We start from the raw sequence: 19,651 nt of genomic DNA, 5'->3' as shown, positions 1-19,651 counted from the left end.
CTGTTCCTGCCACCAGAGTAAGCCCTAATGTGCTCTGGAATAATGTGTGATTCAGATATTGTCACCACCACTCCCAACTCCAGGGGTCACTGACATACATCTGAAAACAAAGAGAACTGAGAGTAGATGGCTGTACTTAGCATTAGGCAAGTGACTCTGTCAACCTGCCACAGTGTTGCACCTTGGGCAGGGACTAGAGATCAGCTCCCACTCTGTGTTCCATTGCCCCTGTGTGGCCCACAAACATTTGTTTACCAAGCACCTGCTTTTCCATTTCCATGTGACTTGCCTTCTTTCCCTAAAATCCAAAACCACTACCTTTTTTTCCTTAGAACATATATATGTAGTTATTTTCTCCTTTTGATCTGTCTCCTGTCAATTTAATTTTAGACCAGCCAAAATAACTTAGAGGATAGAGCAAAATTTCTTCCTCCTTGACATTACTAACTTAAAAAAATGTTTAGTTCTTCTTTTTTTTTTTTTTAATTCAGGATGTTAGAGAATGGGACCTTTTTATTAATGTTTGAAAATTTCTCTTTAGGTATTTTAAAATAAAATTTCCTTTTGGTTTCTAATTTCAATCTATTACTAAGCCAACATTTAAGACAAGATCTCCAAAACCGCTTTCTGAAAAACACGATTTCCAACCTTGGTGGTATATCATAATCACTGTGGAGATTTGTTAACATATCAATGCCAATGTGAAGATAAGACATGCCAAATATGGAACACTACTGTAGTAGCTACCCATCACCCATGGAGGATGCGTTCCAAAGCCCCCAGTGGATGCCTGGAACAAATAGAGCTGAACCTTACTTAAGGTGGGGAAAAAGCAGGTTTACGATTATTCATATAAAAAACAATACAGTAATTAATAAATAAAAACATAAGGTTAAACTGTGTTTCACGTACTCAAACATAAGGGATTGCTAGACCAGAAGTGGGTCTGATTTCCTGAGATAAAATTCTAGAATCAAAGATTATGTTTTAAAGGTCCCGTCTTACAAATCTTTGCTCAGGCTTGGTGTGCTCTTTTGAGATATATTTTGGGGGAAACAGATAAAAATTCTGGCACCCCAAAAATCATTTTAAAATTGATACAAAAACCATCGTTTACTAAGTAAAAACAGTTACAAATGTTACTAAGCATTTACAAAGTTTGTAAAAATATCTGTATAATATTGACATCTTAAGTTGAGTGTTATCTCACCTTTAAAATGGAATTAACAGAATCAAACCAGCATATGCTTTCTCGAACACTGTCATCCATATTTTAAAAAGTAATCATGAATTAGCCGTTTGTAACAGAAGAAAAATTAAATTTCCATTTCTTGAATTTAATTTATCCAATTTGCCCCATAGATCTTTACTATTTATTATAATCTTATGTAGTATTTTTTCTTAAAAGTCTTTATTATCTAATCCTATCATTATTTTCTCCCAGTGAAAACATATGGAAATTTATGTTGACACTTAAAAAAATCCCAGTGACCTGCTCTAATTGATTATTTGGCTCCCACTCCTGGATTCATTTATCATTAAAGTTATTAATATTATACAAGTGACACAAATATATATGCTAAACATTTAATTAATTATAATGAAGCATACTAATTTAAAATTGTATTGGTGTGAATGCAGATATGTGCAGCCACTGTGGAAAGCAGTATGGAGTGACCTCAGAAAATTAGAAATGGATCTGCCATATGACCCAGAGATTCCATTTCTGGGAATTTATCCAAAGAAACCCGGAACACTTAATTCAAAAGAACATAAGCACTACTATGTTTTTTCAGAATTATTTACAATAGCTAAAATTTGGTAGGAGCCTAAGTGCCCATCAGTAAATGAGTGGATAAAAAAGCTGTGGTGCAGCTACACAATGGAATACTACTTTGCTATTAAAAAAGGAAGAAGGAGGAGGAGGAGGAGGAAGGGAAGAAGAAGAAGAAGAAGAAGAAGAAGAAGAAGAAGAAGAAGAAGAAGAAGGAGAAGGAGAAGGAGAAGGAGAAGGAGAAGGAGAAGGAGAAGGAGAAGGAGAAGGAGAAGGAGAAGGAGAAGGAGAAGGAGAAGGAGAGGAAGAGGAAGAGGAAGAGGAAGAGGAAGAGGAAGAAGAAGAAGAAGAAGAAGAAGAAAATATTACCCTTTGTGACAGCATGGATGGACCAGGAAAGCATTGTGCTAAGTGAAATAACTTAAAGAAAATATTAGTTCACTGCTTTGTGGCATCTAACAAACAAAATAAATTAACAAAATAGAAACAAACTCTTAGAGAACAGACTGACAACTGTCAAAGGAGAAGCAGTTATGGGACTGGGTGAAACAGATGAAGAAATTAAGCAAATAATAATAACAATAACAATAATACCTCATAGACACAGAAAACAGTATAGTGATTATCAAAGGGAAAGTGAGGTGAGAGAAGGTAAAAGAGGATACGTGGAGATAAATGATAATAGAAGGAGACTTGACTTGAGGCGGTGAAGACACAACACAATACAATAGACAGATGATGTATTAAAGAATCGTACACCTGAAACTTATATAATGAGATTAACCAATAAAATCCCAACAAATTCAATAAAAAATAAAATTTGTGTGGGGGGGGCTGAATCTTAACGAGTTATATAGGGCTGCTATTTTTTCAATTAATTATACATTCATGGATACATGTTATTTATTGCTAAAATAAGCCAGTCCTTGGTATCTGTTTTATTTCTATTTTTATTTCATACTTTTAACCTCTTCAAAAACTTTTCTACATAAAGAGAGATGAGAATCATTTTAGTAATGCTATTAGATGTTTAAATACTTTCAATTTACATGTCAAAATCAGGATAATAAGGGCTTGGTTAATTAGGTATATTTTAAAGTAAAAATATTAAAAAACAACAACACATACTTGTCCTAATGAAAGGAAACATCACCCAGTTTTTTGTCAACCACATTAACACCAATACTGGGGCATAGGGCCACAGTGAGAGTGATGGAGGTTAAGAGATGCACATATATTTTTATACGGTTAGAAGAGATTTTGAAAGAGGAAATGGAAAAGGAGATGAATGATTGAAATATGTAAACCAAGAGAGAGAATACCTGAAATTTAGTAAGTAGGTTAATTATTTTAAAACTGTCCATGCCTGAGTTAGCATAACATTGACTTTGTATCAACCCCCGGGGCTATGCTTCTGCCAGATTGAAGACAACTGTGGGAACACTAAGGACTTCCTCTTTGGGCAAGTAGACTATATGATGTGAAGAGATAATGGCACCCCTGCACTGATACAAAGTCTTTCTTTGTCCTTCTTAGCTCTCAAAGGAAGTAACTGCTAAACTGATTTATTCAAGTGCAGGATATCCAGGGATTTTTGTTTTCCTCATGAATGCATCATGTGACAATTCAAAAATTCATGTGCATTTCCAAGCCAGAGTTATTTCATTGATAAGTTAATTGTAGTTGGGTTTCCTCATTTTAGGTTTACTTTTCCTTCTGTCCTTACATATTTGGAAAATCTTTATTATTAAAATCATGCATAGTGTGTTAGCTGTCAAATTCTAAAGACCACTAAGCATGAGTTTTTCAATTTTTAGTATTATTTAATTTTTATGTCTCTCTGAAAATATTATCCATTGTAATATTCAAAAGAAAGTTGTATATTATTAACCTCATTTATTGACCTTAATTCCAGCCTCCTACAATGAAGACATGTCATGTCTTTTCAGCCCTTTAATTTTTATCTATTGTTACATATTTTACAAGTACATCAAAGCAAAATGTCAAAAATTAAAGTCAATATTTTATTAACCCATCCCTTCTTCTTTGTGAATTGTCTATCTGGTCAATTAATTGGGTTTTATTCTTTTTAACTTAGTAAATCATTAATTTTTACCAAATATTTGCTAAGCATTTCTGAATATAATACTACATATTCAGAATGAAAAATTAAATGATGTTGTATATAACCTTGGTATTTTCCTTAATATAAGTGACACATGGTTGATGAATAATTTTACACAAATCCCATTATCTGTTCTATTATAAAAGGGGATCAAAAAATAGTCTCATTAGAAAACAAAACAAAGCAAAATGTGGCCTAAGAAACAACATGTTAAGAAGTTTGTAGTAATTACTTCTAAACATTTTCTTTATTTTCCTCTTAACCACCTTATATATGTCTCTACTCTTTGAGGCACCTCCAGCATTTTATTCTTTTTGTACACAAAAATATATATAAAACACACTCTCAAAACTGGTCCATTGCTCACGTATGTAAAATGATATTTGGAGTACCATATGTAATTAAGTGCACAAACTAAAGTGACCGTAACTTATAATAATTATTACCACATCGTTTTTTTAACATCAGCCATCTACATGGTATACCATGTACTCCGTTTAGTAAAAAAATGTCTAAGAAATTTAAGATAATTTTAAATTTTCTTTAAATTATTAAAAACACCAAAGAAAAATAGTGTTGTTTATTTTATTACTATATGAACAAATGATTCTTAAAAGCACACCTTAAATATGACAAGATAGCTTTATATTAGCTTTAAGATAATGATATCTCCCTTGCCTTGGCTCACTTCTCTCCCATAATGTTTCTAGGAAGCCAAAGCAGCCTTTCCTTGTTTTACTGTACCCAACGCTAGTAAACTTACTCTCAAAAAAAAAAAAAAAAAAAAAAAAAAAAAGAAAGAAAGAATTATAGTTTTCATTCTGATCATCAGTGTAGTATACTTAGATTTAAAAAGTTTTTCTTCAATTAAATTTATAATTTATTTATTAGGATATATTGTTACATTTATAAATTCATACTTTCTGTTTCTGGCTCAACAATGCTCTGGTGAGGATTCACTGAGGGCATTGGAATAACTAAGCTAAACTGTTGCATCTGCATCCTGCCATTCTTTTGTCTCCAGGTGCGTGTATAAATTACGAAAATGTCTCTTCTCTTTTCATCTTGAGATTTCCTGATGTCTTGGTCGTGCTGAAACCCAGCCACCTGCGATCTGACTTACTCACCAGCCTGGTCACTTGGCTAATGATGTTTCACAAGCATTTCCACTTGTGTCACGGAGTCCAAGGTTGTACGCCACGGTCTCTGCCAGCTACCCTGCAGGTCACGTCCCGCTGTTATCCAACCTTTTCATATACTCAGGCATGTCGAGCCTCACTGGAGCAAAACAATGCTGACAGACTGGCAGTGCCCCAAGTCCGGGTTGGTACGGGTTCTCGCCATTTGGTCTCTCTCTCAGAACTGACAGGACTTCCAAATCATCCTGCATTCTTTGGCCCCAAACTACTTCACAGAACCCTTCTTTGAAAGGTATGACTTTAAATAATAATAGTAGACAATCACTTGTCAGTTGAACATATAAACACAGGTTTGAGATTGCCTGTTTTTAAATTTTTATTTCAATACGTTCAAATTTATATAAAGCTGTATGAATAGTATAAATAAGAAATTTATGTTAACATTTTAAACATTTGCATTATATTCTGGGTGTGCATAGACACATATACAAAACTATACAGAAATGAAAATTCAACTACTCAGCCTCACAAAGCCTAAGGGTTACTATATATATATATCAGGTATATATTTGTTTATAATTATATATGATCGTGTGCACAGACTTGTAATGATTTGTGAATCACTTGAAAATAAGCTTAAAACATCATGTCTTTAACTCCAAAATACTCCAGTATTTCTTAGAACAAAAATATTCACTTATATAACCACAATGCAATTATCAAATACAGCAATCTACATTTATTCAATGTTATTTATATAAGACACTAATATTATTCAATTTAATCAATTTTTCATAGATGGTTGCTTCCCTCAGCTCCTGCCTTTGTCCAAGATGTAACACATTGTTTTTAGTTTTCATGTCTCTTTGGTTTTTTAAAATCTGGAATGGTTCTTTTGTGATCCTTTATTTTACATGATATTGACATTTTTTAATAGTACAGAATACAAACAATTGCCTTTTATTTTTAGAGTATCACTAAACAATTTTTTAGATACCTTTTCAAGTTTAAAATCCTCGCCTTTATTTTTTGGTAAAATAATATTGTGTTTAACTGGCATATTTCTAATAATCAAGGATGTTCAAAATACTACTTTCACACATTTTAACTATGTAACCTCGTTATCCACTAAAATAACTAGAAAGAACTATGAATAGAATGTGTTGCTATATGAAAAGATATGTTATCTAAGAGCAAATGGAATATACCTTTTGTCTTATTACTATTTTCTATATTCTATTACCTTTTACTTTGAAGAGTATAAATATATTAAATCAAATTTAAACAATTTTATTAAATGAGAAAATACCCACATCATTATACACAGTTGTTTATTAGTCAATAACAGTAAATATCTTTTACCCTACTCATTATGTCTTTGGATGCTGGAAAAATTCTCTTACGATATATAAAGTTGGAAGTCAAGTTGATTGATGTATTTTGTTCCTGCATCAGATCCTAGTGTCTAACAAAATATCATATGTTGGCCCAAGATGGAATTTTTATGTTCTCTGACTACTTAAGCTGTGTATATATCTAAATATATCATGGAAATGAAAAGCTACAATATAAAACCTATCCTAGAGATAGGATTCTTTCTCTCTATATAAATACTTTATACAGTACCTATATGTCTTGAAATAAAAAAATGCGCTTCTATCACATAGCAATTTGTAATATGTGGAAAATAAAACAGTAGTGAAACTTTCTGGATGTGGCAAAATATAGAAATCATGAAGAGAAGCAGCAGAATAACAATTGTCAGTTCAGTGCTGTCTTTATATCCCTCTTGATATAACAGAGTTTAAGAATTAATATTCATGTTTCCTAGCCACCTGTGTGCAGTGGCAAAGAAAACCATAGCGTATATCAATCCAGGGGATTCATGCTGGTAAGTAACAAATTTTTTTCCAGGCTTTGACAATAAGACTTAATTTTCAGAATTGTTGTACAAGTTCATCTGTTTTCATCTTCATATGTATTTTAGTTGCCATTTGGGAAAGATCTTCATCAGGGCCCAAAAGCCAGGTGACATTTCAAAATTGAATTCTCACTATTAAAGCAAATAAACAAAAAAATGAAACAAATAAAACAAAGCAAAGCAAATCAAAACTTTCTAGTCAATGTAATTCAGTTCAATTCAGTTCAGGTTAACATAAATTATAGTCAATCAATATCTATGGAACTCAGATAGTGGTTTAATACCAATTTGCACATAAGATATCTACTTTTATTCATACATCCTAATAAGGTAAAAAAATAATTTCATATTATCATACACATATTATCTACTTTCAGAAAGTTTCTTTCTATTTTTTTAACTAGTAATGTCCATTGTCATTTTATCTCCACATAATGCCTCTTCTCGAAGACATTTTTTTATAATTTTGTTGAGTAGCACACGGTCAACTTGACACAATTACCTAAAAAAGAGGTTTAACCTGGGAATGGATGTTTCTCTCAAAGCAGACATAACAGAAACACGTGCTCCCGGGGTTTAAGAATGAGTACACAAAGTCTACCGTTAACAATACGCACTTTCAAAGACAGTGCAGGGATGTGACCATCACCGGGCTGAGAAAGAAGCAAAGCAGTAAAGAGGAGCAGTGGAGACATGTCAGGTGGCCTCAGAGAGAGACAGAAGGGAGAGAATGCTAATTTTAGTTCCTGAAGTTTACCCGTTCCTTGACTAACTATATCATGCAACCAGGCTAAACTATTGCTCTTGTTTCTTAGTGACACTTTGGTGATCGTCCAATACATTTTCTATTTGTCTTAAGCTCATTTGAGTGAGTTTTGATTCTTGGTAAAAAAAATAAATAAATAAACACAGAAAGGCAATAACCTATTTGTAATATTGTTTTTATAATAACTATATGTTTATATTTTAAAATTATATCCTGATTTCAATGATTAATAATTATTGTTTTCATTCATTTCTCATAATCTTCCATGTTTGCCAAATTAGAACTCCATTACGCAGCTTTGTTCAATTCAAGGTGTCTCATGTATATTTTGCTATACTGTTTAATTTTCTAAATAATAATAATATCCAAAAATAATTTCTGAAATAAATAAAGTGAACCTCATTAAACCTGATTCATGAAAAAATAAAGATCCTTTTGGTTTAATATATTTTACTTGAATATCAGTATGTATCTTGAAATTAAAATTTGCAATAAATGTTTACAACTTACAGTATCACATATAAAAGAATCAAGAAAAGTCTGCTCAGAATTTTAAGGTTGAAAAAACATGAGATCAAATTGCTCCTGTCTGGGGATAGTGAAAAATTTTTATTTATTTATTTGGATAATACAAGAAGAAAGGAGAACAGACATAATGATGGAGGGATAAGAAAAGAAAGGGGAATAAAAGTTAAGAGTTGATTATGCTTGCATTACCTATAACTCTGATTCCAAAAAACCTCCGCTGCCTTGCGGCATACCTCTTCAGGGGAAAGGCTAAGGGAGTAAACCCCGACAGAAAATCCGGAGCCGGAGTCCCTAAGGCGGTTTGACGTTGTAGTCAACACCGGCAACTCCTGCGGCACACCTGAAGCCAAGCTGTATTGACTCCGTCTTTCCCTTGGACCCTTCAGCTGCGAAGAGAGGGGGGGTCTGCTGCATGGGCAACAGCAGACCCTCCATATCACCCTGCCCAGGCTCTGTAGCTTCAGCTTCACTGGAGAGGACACTCCAGCGTCATCGCAAGATGTCGATTCAACACGGGAGGAGACAGATACCGTGTCACTCCCGAGTCGGACTGCACAGCCATTCTCGGCGGTGCAGATAGACTCTTAAGAAGCTACACCATCGTCTCTCGAGACGGACGGCTGCCGACGACGACCTATACTTCATAAATTATTAGTATATAATATTTCATTTCACTTATAAAAATGCCATGCATGTTTATTTATATCAACCCTGAGCTATCATCTTACACTTGAATAAACTGAGCTTTAGGAAATATGATTTATTTTACAGAGATCATGAAACTAGTTATTAACAGAACATAGTCTTTTTTATCTCTTATCCGGGTTTTTTCAACTTTGTAATTTTATTGCAAGCTTAACAAAATAAATGGATCATAATTCTGTTTTTCACATTTTTCTCATTAGTAGTCTTCCAACCTATTATTTATTTGAGGCAATCAGACTTATACTTCTCATGTAGTAATAAAAAAACAAAAATACAGTTCATGCAGATTAAAATATTCTACCATATTTGTATTGATTTTTGTTTTGTTACTACCATGAAATTTTTAAAATGTATCTACAGCATTGTAATACTCTTGAAAGGCCAAAAATCATCACAATAGAAAAGATAATTATGTATTCTTGTTATATGACACAGAATATTTGTTTGGAATTTCAAGGCACAGAGAATATATAAACATAAGTATCAAATCACTCAGTTCCTATAAATCTATTGCATTTTTGCAAGCATCAAATGAATGTGTTTCTTCTTTCAAATCTACTAATTTATGGTAATCTGTACTGCTAGCAGGCTTTCTGAATATCTTTGCATACTAAATGTATTTGGATAATACCAGAGCAAATTGTTCTTGTCATTAAAGGAAATTTTTCCTTAATAACAAAAATAAGATACTTTTTCGCCCAGTAAATGCGTTTTAAATATTTCTTAAAGCATCGTCCTTCAAGAGAGAAATGGTTTTAACATTCAATTGAAGAAAACACAGAGAAATTCAAGCTCTCTAATTTTAATAATTCAAGATAGTTCATAGTATCCATGGAAGAAAGTGTCATTTCCTCATCACACATGTACATGATTCTTTTGTACTCAGTACAGAAACCATGTACATTTCTAAAAAAAGTTGAGTCTCTGTCAAAAAAGCCAAGGACTGGACTCTTAGTATTGCTTATTTGTAATACTTGTGATACTTCACTGTTTAGTATTGCTCAGATTTTCTTTATTCCCAAGATCTCAACTTGATTTGTTCTCAGCCAAATGTAAGATTCATGGTTTGGTATTCTCCAGTGGGAATCCTGATTGTAGTAAATAAGAAAGAATGTACTGGAAGTTTGTTTTTTTCCCTGGAATTAAAATATTCCCTTAATATGCATATTCTAACTGTGTCATCTCTCCATCTACCTCAGCATCAGGGGATGATTTGCTTTGATTATATAAATAAAACATGGATAGATAATTGATTGATTGATTGATTGATATCAAGAAATAGACATAAGTTCATATACCAAGAGGTTTTCTAAAAAAATCAACTTAGAAAATAAATATTTATTAATCAACTTAAGAGATATATACTACCTAGATCTTTTGAAGTAAACAATGGTACATTTAAAAAATAAACTACCTCATTTCCATTATTTCCAATATTGGCTTCCCAAAGTTTATAAGTTCTCTCTATGATTATAACATAGTCTAAAATCACAAAAAGATTTTCTATTGTTAGATTATTATATTCAAGTGAGTAGACAATTAATAAAACCCCAGAATGGTCTCCATTCTACAGCAGATATTATGGGAAGCAAAGAAATATATGATATTGAGTAGGAATTATGTACTTAAGTTCTAAAACATAAAGATAATGAAATACATTCTGAGTAGACAGACGTATTTCCTGCTCTGCCCACCTGTATAAATGATGGCTAAAGAACCGCACAGTAACTGTGTCTACACATGGGTTCAACTTCATTGTTCCTATAAATTCTTTCCACAAACATGGGGGAGGGTAAGTGGTCACTGATGAAAAATAAGTTATGACAATGATGACAGTTTTTAATGAATAAATTTATGTTATAAAATGATCATTTTAGTTCAAGTTAAAAGTTAATTAAAATGCCTAAAAGACAACAACATGCTGCTCATGGAGAAATTTTGTTTTCATAATCAGGAAAGTTGTATTTTTAGACCACAGCAACAAGTTTGTATTTAGTTTTGACTATGACTGAAAATTCTGAATTTTTAAATTTCTGAAGCAAATTAATTTTTAGGGACATTCTTCCATATTCTGGGTACTCTTGCTCAATCGTGTTATCAGTTCATCATAATCTCCCTAAGGTTGTGCCCGTTTTCCACGTTGCCGATGCCTGTCCAACATGAGAGTCACAGTCTTAGGTGAGATGTGAGGGTGAGAACGAACTCAGAGAGAGACGTGACAGGGTCCAGGTCTGCATTTCACCAAAGAAACGTGATTTCGAAGGGTTTACTTGGAAACTACAAAATCATTCACATACTCCTATCTAAAGAATGAGCATTTCTTGTCTTCTGCATAAAGGAGGGACAGAAACCAACAGAGAAAGAACAGAAGAAGTATTAGGTAACCAATAGGTTCTCATTCCTTTTCTTCACTTTTTTGTCTAAACCCAGTTAACCTAGGAAATGAAGTGGGAAGAAGTGTACGTCCCAGAAACAGACAATGCACCCCCTTCAAAGGTGGGAAAAGGAGAGAAAGAATAAAATGAAAGACTACTTTCCCTTCACACACCAGTTCTCAGTGATGGGGGAAAGGGGTCATATTTAAAATGTATATGGACTAGAGTTTGTAACTAGAATTGTTTTCTTTTTGACATAAACAACAGCAGCTGAAAATTTATGGTATTTCCCTGAACTGTTGATAGATTCTTTCACCCAATAAGAAAGCAGAAGTACTCAGAGCAGAGTAGGAGTAAGTTGGGAAAAATGAAATTACTTTTGTTTTTGTGTCTACTGAGATGTTCAGACTGTTTAATAAATTGTTAAAATTATTCAAAAAGAAATTAGTAAAAAATTTTCTTCTCTAAATCTATAAATATTTGGAATGAGTTATGTACTTTCTTTGAACTAGATTTCAAAAATGTTCTGTTTTTTCATAAATCATTTATAAAAGTCTCATATATACTACTTGGTATAAAAAACACTTCACTAGGAGTTGGAAAACTAGTGTTCCTGACACTAGGTCTCTCAAATAGCTGTGTGGTCTTTGACAGCATTCAACCTTCCTTTATCTCAATTTCTGTACCTTAAAAAAATAAGGATATTTAGTGCAAGGAATTTTCATTGCTATTATTTTATAATTCAAAGTATTTTTTATTTAATGGATATCTAATAATGTTTGAGAAGTGAATGCATTAGGGAATTATAAAAATATGTCGTTTTGTTAATTTTTGATAAAAATCAATTTAAAAATTTATTGAAATGCAAGTTAATTATTAAATATTTTAGTGGGTTAATATATAAATATTGCCTTGTAGCTATTGAAAGAAAATATATAAATGTAAAGCATAATTCTCTCACATTAAAGGTCTTAAGTCTGAGAGGGATTGTTCTTTTTTATTGTTAAACTAATAATTAATTATTTTAAAAAAGAAGAAGAATATATATATGAAAGGGTGAAGCAGGAGAGCTTGTATGTACAACCCATGGGCAAGGACTTGGGGGGTTGTTGGGGGAGGAGGGGTGCTGGGCGGAGGGGAGCAAAGGGGAAAAAATTGGAACTGTTGTAACAATATAATCAATAAAATATACTTAAAAAAAAACCACCTAAGCATAAATGAGAAATCCAAATATTATAATTGTTTAGCTAATAGTATGTTGCATTAGCAAGCAGGATGAGATTTCTTTAAAATAAGTTGTATAGCAAAAAACAAATATAAGACTTTACATATATAATAGCTTGAAGTAATCCCAAAAAACATCAAAGGAGATAGAGATACGACCATTTTCCTAAAGACAGGTGATAATTTGTTTCAGACAAAAATGAGGAAAATAAAGCATTGCAAGAACAAGAAAATGAAACCTGAAAGTTAGAGATTTACAAAGTGAATATTTTTTTTTAGGATTTAATACCTTGGGCAGTTCTGGTTTCAGCCATGATGTTAAAGGGGTATCAGGACTTGCTTTACCATTGTAAACAAAGATAGCACTAGTCACGTTATATAAAACAACAGTCTTCAGGCCTCAGACAGTCAACGTTCCAGGTCTGTGACCCATTTGGTAGAACAAACACATTTACTAGGACACAGGCACCTTGACTTTCTGCCTCAGCTCCTCTTTTATACAACAGCACCAGAAGGTGAAGTCTTGGTAGAGATCAGCAATCTCACTGGCAGAAGAAACATTATTTTGAAGTTTGGGAGCTTGGAGATGGCTGAAATTTGCAAATCAGGGTTCTCTCAAGAGAAGAGAGCGAACAGAATAGGACCAGAAATCTGCATGAAAGTTTCCTCACGTGTTTGGCTGAGTGCATAGCAATGTGTGCACGGAGTGAGACTCTGTGAGTCCTGGCAGCTACCAGAGGGTCGTGAGCAAGTGGGTGTTCTGCCATTCACACTGTTCTGGGAGATGGCGGTTTCTCCCATCCAGAGTTTAGAGGTCTCACTAAAGGCTCACCGAAGCAGTCGAGACTACAGAAAAAGACTATGCCGTTGAAGTGAGCTAATCTTGCCCCAGAATAAGAACTACATATATATATATATGTGTGTGTGTGTGTGTGTGTGTGTATACTATCATATGTATACATGCATTATTACTATTAATGATACCAAAATTCTAATTTTTGAATAACACATTGAAAGTCATCCCTTCAAACTTCACAAATGACATCGATGATGATTAATCTCTATCTCTTCTGAAATACCTTGAGGCTAGTATATGAACAAACATTTGAAAATCCTCACTTTGTTTTAAATTCAGATACTTTTGATCAAAAATGAAATGTTGATAAAAATAGTTTTATCTTTTCCCTTTAACCTTTTGAGGCATATATGTTGTACCAACTCTATAATATTGTAGTTGTGAGGTTACTTTATTTTTCTGTAACTCTGTTTACACTATATTAGTGATTTATTGACATTTATTGAATTCTATTATGACACATACTTAATTTATTTTGTTTCATTGAGAAATTTTACTTTCTGGAGATGTAGAATTTTTAAGCTACCCAAGCTTTTCCCTGAAAAAAAAAAAAATAAGCAAAAGCTACTTTAAGCCCTGGCTGGTGTGGCTCAGTGGATTGAGCACAGGTCTGCGAACCAAAAGGTTGCTGGTTCAGTTCCCAGTCAGGGCACGTGCCTGGTTTGCTGGCCTGGTCCCCAGGTGGGGGCGTGTGAGAGGCAACAGATCAATGTGTCTCTCTCACATCAATTGTTTCTCTCCTTCTCTTTCTCCTTCCCTTCCCTTCTCTTTAAAAATAAATGTAAAAATCTTAAAAAGCTACTTTCAAAAATTTTCTCCTTCTCTCAACTTATACCAATCTGGTATATTTTTAATGAAGTTACTGAATGCACATATTCACATAACTTCAGAGTCAATGTGACATTGACACTTTTGAAAGAGAGCTCCTACGGGCTTAGAGTGCAGGCATACCACCTTCTTCGTTCGTTAGTATTTCCTCGGTGGAACACAAAATACTCCTAATCTAGGAAGGATCAATAAATACTAATTGTATCTGGAGATTTTCAGAATTATCACTTGTATGGCTACACACCCCAGACAATTTTGTCCCTTAAACTTAACATCGAATCATGGCTGAAATTCACATTGGCTTAGATCTTATAAATGAGGAAGCATTGTAAACATCTTAAGATCATTGGTAAACCCAATTATTCCATTGGATATGTGGGCATATAGGTAACATATATGCTTTTTATTTCTTCTGTGAACATATAAGTAACGCATTTCTTAAGTCAGCATACACTTGCATTGGTTATATGAAACAATAAAATGGGTACTGAATAGTCTAAAACAAAGATGAGAAAAGTATATGCCACATTGTTTGGGAAAATATGGTGGAGAAAGTTTAGTATCTGATACTTCAAATATCACCCTTAACAAATTATATTATGTTTTACCTCTTTTGATTTTAAATCCATTAACCACTGCCACACACACGCACACACACACAAAAAAAAAAAGAAAGAAAGAAAGAACGAAAGAAAGAAAGAAAATAAGATGACTATTTTCTTGCTTATTCCATTTAAAAATTCAGCTGTGGGTTTTTACGGTCTCACCAGAAAATATTTGGTTTTGTGTAAAAATCCTAAACGGCATAGTGCATAACTAATATTTCTTTACAAATAGTACTTACATTATTTACCTCTACTTTGCAACATATCTTTCAGAGATAAATATACTTAAGGTTTTTTAAAATCACCTTTCAATAGTAGAATAAGTAACTTTGATTTACATATAATATACGTAGTCATTTTATAATTGTTTTAATATATTGCATTCAACATTTGAATGTACTGTGCATTTAGTATTAAATTTTTTACTTGTTTTTCCCTGTTTTTGGTAAATAACACACCATAATACTCATTTATCTAATTCTATATATATTTGACTTCGTTTCCTTACTGCCAATAATACAAATTTGCAGAATATGTACATACGGTGTACCAAAATATAGACAGAATCAATGCATGGTTTTGCCTTTATTGGCCTCTGGACCTGTCCTTAAAATATAATATTTATTAGCAGCTTTTATCTTAATCTTTGGGCTTGCAAAATTGAATATGTTCTTACTAACAGAACTGGGCTTTCTACCAGTCAATAAAACTTGAGTTGTTTGCAGAACTACCCCTATCGTACATGTGTTACCTACCCAAACACTTCCCAGTAAGTAAATTCAGTGCATTTCATTCTTCCACACTTTAATACTCTTCTCTTAAAAGTTTTCTGAGAATAAGAAATAGCACTCAAGTTAAGGAGTTGTGTAGTGTTATGAAGCTGTGTGACATTCATTTAAAAAATCTCTCAACAGCAATTTCCTTTCTTGACTTCTCAAGTTGTGACCCATTTCATTTTATCTATGGGAACATAATTCAAATTAAATAAAACCTGGTTTCCTTGTGATAAAGACATAAATCTATTTTGATGATGAAATAAAACAATACTTCATGACTATAATTTAACTTGAAAATATAATATGATCACATAGAACTGCATATGAATGAATTTGGACTTAAATGTATCTTTGGAGGATAATATGTTTTCTTCCAATAACAAATTTAAGTACCAAGAAGGAATGCAAAAATGTTATAAAATTTGAATCTCTTCTATAACTTCCCTTTCTCTGCTACAATATCAACAATTATTTTAACTCATCTTTGTATCATCAGAAATAAGTTCAGGACCTAAACCTAAGCAAAATGTAAAAGAGTGAATATTTATTAGACATTCTATAGGACAATTAAGATGCTCTGGAAATAGCATGTAGGATGTAAGAAAATAAATTAAGATTTGTTTTTGTCAAATGTATCACCTGTAAAATGACAATAATAATAGAACTTGTACCAAAGAACTGAGAGAGAATTTAGAGAAATGACTGGAGTGAATTATTGAGCATAGATTTTGGCATATAGAAATTTCTCAAACTATACACCAATTACTCTGAACTTAATATAATACTTAAAAACATTACATGTATTATTTTATTTATCCCTTGCAAATTTTTTCCATCAAGCATATAAATTATATATATATATATATATATATATATATATATATATATATATATATATATATATATATATATATGTTTCTCTTACCTTGGGGAAGTGAAAGTGGGGAATGCATAAGAAAAAATGGTTTCCCTAATGACACTATGTATTTATTTATTCATTTATTTATTTAAATCTTCACATGAAGACATATGCACTGATTTTAGAGATAAGGGTAGAGGGGGAGGGAGAAGAGAGGAACATCACTGTAAAGAGAAACATCAATTGATTGCCTCTTCTACGCACCCTGACCAAGACGAACGCATAACCTAGGTACGCGTGCTGACCAGGAGTCAACACTGACTCACTGAGCCACACCAGCCAGAGCACTAATGATATTGTCAATGAGGAGAGTAATGAAATGTGAAGCCTTTCTTATGGAAAGATGAAAAGGAGAAATTAACATGTATTCTTCAGCACTTTGATAAGGTTTCAATTACTGTTCAGGAAGTGCTACTATGTAGGGTATCAGGAAAAAGATAGATTTTCTGTGACATAAATTGGCTCTGTGGTATACATAAGAAATCGACTTGAAATAATACAAACATTGGGGCAAAAGGAGAGAATATCAAAGCAGAGATAAACTAACATGTCGCTGTCAGTTTGTTCCTTATTTCCACGCCTCTGGTTCTATTTTGCTTGTTAGTTTGTTTTGTTCATTAGGTCCCACTTATAGGTGAGATCATACGGTATTTGTCTTTCACTGGCTGGCTTATTTCCCTTAGCATAATAATCAAAAATGGTGGTACATTTACACAATGGAATACTACACCACAGGAAGAAAGAAAGAACTCCTAGCCTCCACAACAATGTGGATGGAAATATATTTATCTTTTACAATTGATATATTCTGATCAAAGTATAAATGAGACATTTAGAAGTTATAGCTCTTAAATCTCTTTTAATTTTGAGCAATACCCCACCCATATTTTCGCACCATTGACTTGCTGAAAATCTGAGTTCAGTTGTCCAGTAAAACTCTGCTTTCTAAATTATCTTATTGTGTCTCATCTTGTTGTATAGCATGTTCCTCTGCCTCTTATATATTCTATACATTGAAAATTAGCACTAATTACGTGATTATATTTTTTTATCTTTTAAAAGATATTACATATGGTGAACATCATGTTACATTAATCAGGAGGTATAAATTGTCTAGTGGTCCCATAATCTGGGAAGTTGATTAATTTTGTTCATGTTTTCAGTTGTTGAAAACTGGATTTCTAGACAGTGAAGTTGTTTTGTCCCTATGGCCAGCCAATAATATTTGGGTGATCTTTATCATACTATTAAGGATGATTTTTCTCATTAATATCTGTCCTAAGTTTTTAGCATGCATGTTATTCTTCATTTGGCAAATGGTGATTTTACTAATTTTATTTTTCCTTCTGCATTCATTAGCTCTTAATGTTCTGCAAAGAATAGCTTACTCTGATCAGAATACATCTTCTAAATAGCATAAGCAAAAATGCAAAACAAGTAAACAACTGCAAATATATTGAAGTACATTTGATGGTACAAAATTATTTGAACATTTTAAAATAAAAAAGAAGACCTATTTAGTGTTGCTAACCATTATCTCAAATTCATTTTTTTAATTATGTAAATTTAGTGCATTTTTTGTGTAATATACTTTGTAGATTTGCAATGGGGTGCAGAGCATGGGTCCCCTGATAATAGGGGAATAACCCCACAACCCAGCCTTCAGGCAGGATGAGGGGCAGGGAAGAGCGGAAAATACAGCTTTAGGTGCATTGCATAACAAAGGCAGGTGAACAGCTCTGCCTTCCTGAAAGGGAGATTTGCAAAAGCTGCAGAATTATGTACATGTGACTATGAGAATGTTCAGTGCCTTGTGACATGGCAGGGTTGGGGTGGAGTGGGGGGAGTGCGTGGCCCCCTTGGATCACGGGGAGCTCTTGCCCTGACTAAAAATGGCAGCCAATAGACTGTCAAAGACACTGAAGAGCAGACAAAAATGGAGGACACCAACACACCATAGGGAGAGCTGGATGTTAGGTTACGCAGGAAGTTCTGAGCGGAGCATTTAAATTAGAGCAGCCACGAGGTCTGCAAGGACATCTGCAGGAAGGGCTAAAAGAGAGGCTTCATGAGGTCTGAAGGTCTGCCTGGAAGTCTGCCCGGAAGTCTCCCTGGAGATGTAGGGAGACAGAGCTGACAGAACTCTGGGGACCTGCCTGGCAAAGCGCAGACACATGGGAGGTGCTTAGAGCTGAACTGTGACCAGGAATGCTGAACTGCAGACTTCTGCTTTTCAGAAAGATGGTACCTTTGGGTGTCGTATTCTGAAACTGTCCTGGTTTGGCAGAGGGAGGCAGGACTATTTGTTTTGGGGTGTTTGAAAAGGGAGTGGGACTTAACCACAGAAATCTGCCATTATTCTCATCTGTATAACCTTTAAATAAACAACCCCTTTCCTTTTGCACCATACTCTTGCCTTGGGAGTCATGCTTCTTGACGACAGTCAGTCAAACCCCACAGCTTTTCCAGCACACCATTGGCTGGCTCTGTAACAGATATATGCGTAATATCACAATACATTACAATCTAAGTAATACCACTTTAAACGATCTAAATAACAATCTAAGTAACAATTTAAATAACACCATTTTAAAGGATCAATCCTAAAATGTTATATATCTTCAAATAATATTTTCTTAGATCCCACTGTGATTAATTATCTCTGGGGAGCATATTTATTATTTCAGAAGGATTTACTGAAAAGAATTAGAAAAGAAAATAACTTTCTGAAAACTGATTTTATCAAAATCATTTTGACAGATTCAGGCTACCTACAAACTCAATTCACCTGAAAGGCAATGATATAACATTTTTGTCAACTGTAATATAAGCAAATAACCAGCAGTGAATATAGAAGAGTCATAAGAAAAAAAATTTGGTATATGATTTTATTACATCAAACAATGCCAAACTTTTTTAATCTACAAAAACATTCAGGTGCTATGAGGTTTGGAATTATTAAAGACATATTTGTATAGTTAATGAGATATTACAGTTGTATCTCTCTTCAGGTTTTTAAGTTTCAGTAAGTTATGATTATTAAAACTCCCTAGTTATCTTTTCAAAGCACATAATATAATCATATTTGCCTTGTATACATTTAGCTCACT

The sequence above is a fragment of the Furipterus horrens genome, unplaced genomic scaffold (genome assembly GCF_987537825.1).
Source record: "Furipterus horrens unplaced genomic scaffold, mFurHor1.1.pri manual_scaffold_12, whole genome shotgun sequence".
In the NCBI taxonomy this organism is placed as follows: Eukaryota; Metazoa; Chordata; class Mammalia; order Chiroptera; family Furipteridae; genus Furipterus; species Furipterus horrens.
Note: the sequence above shows the minus strand (reverse complement) of the source record.